The 1,307-nt window shown below is 31.1% G+C and overlaps 1 protein-coding gene across 7 annotated transcripts in view; it reads right to left on the bottom strand.

Annotated features, from left to right (window-relative positions):
* The window catches only part of LOC117181461, a 163,483-nt gene that overhangs the window by 32,884 nt on the left and 129,292 nt on the right, over positions 1-1,307 (bottom strand). The window lies entirely within an intron of this gene.

The following is a 1,307-nucleotide window of genomic DNA, read 5'->3' as shown; positions in this document are numbered from 1 at the left end:
GCGCATACTTTGAATAAAATATTTGTTATCATTCTCTTGAAATAAATGTGTTTTTTTCTTGAAAAAATACCGGTTTCATATGTATACACCTGGTAGCCGGAAAAGTCATGAAAGGAAAGCTCAAGCCCTACCGCGATACCGAAACGAGAATTTATTGTAGATATTACATTTCAGACATTATTATTGCAGATAGGGTGGTTGATTTAAATCCGGTATGAATGCCGTCAAACCAAAAATGTTGACCCACGTCCTCGGCGTGAAACATATCAGGACAAAACATTCGCTTTGATTGAAGACTTTTTTCGCTGAGATGCGCTAGTGCGAGAATCTCTGCGGCAGGAATTCATTTTTTTTCGAACTAACAGTGTTAGAAATCAAGCGTTCCAGAATTCACCAACTAACTTTTATTTCTTGAACCTACAGAATTCAGCTTGTCCAAAAAGTTAGAAATTCATTCGGATGTATTACTTTTATAAACATTTGTCCGCCGCTTTGTTTTTGGAAATATTGACTTCAGATTCAGAATAAACGTCCTTAAAAACTACGACATTTTACGCATTGAGTAAATTAAATGATTTTTTTCAAGACACTTCTCACTAACAAAAAAATTTAATTGAAATCGATTAACTTCTTTTGAGAAATTGAATCATAAATAGAAAATTCTGGTGAAATTTATTTCAATTCAATGTCGATTATATTCAATGTCTGTGAATCAAGTTGAATATCAGCAATGGTAGTAAACTGTAGCTTTGCAATAGGACTAGTAGACCATATTATTGCAGTGGATTATATGGAAAGTATGAGGAGAATTGTTTAAAAAATTGAAATTCAAAGAGCATTTACCAAATAGTTTGTAATTGACAATTAATTCGATATTTCAGAAGTAACCGTCTATTTTTCCCAGAAATACAAAAAAAATTGTAGTGTTTTCTTCGTATTTCTTGAATATCTAGTTTTTGTTTTAAATGTTATTATAAATTTGAAGTGTTGCGATTTTTCTAAAAATTAAATATTTGGTATAATAATTCGAATAACAGATAGTTGAATGGTCGACAAGGATAATGTTAATCAAAGATATAGATTTTTTTTATACTACTATACAATCAGTTTATTGTGTTGTGGGTGAGGACCCGATTACGTGGAAAAAATTCGGCAAACCCATTCAAATGTACAACATATTCTAGTTACATCTATATACCGATTTTTGGGTCACGGAATCTGAACCTTAATTAAAAACTGACAAAAACAAAATGGCAGATCCAATATGGCGGACAAGTATATTTTTAAATTATGTGATTGATTCAGAA

The sequence above is a fragment of the Belonocnema kinseyi genome, chromosome 10 (assembly GCF_010883055.1).
Source record: "Belonocnema kinseyi isolate 2016_QV_RU_SX_M_011 chromosome 10, B_treatae_v1, whole genome shotgun sequence".
NCBI lineage: Eukaryota > Metazoa > Arthropoda > Insecta > Hymenoptera > Cynipidae > Belonocnema > Belonocnema kinseyi.
This window is presented reverse-complemented; position numbering and strand designations above follow the sequence as displayed.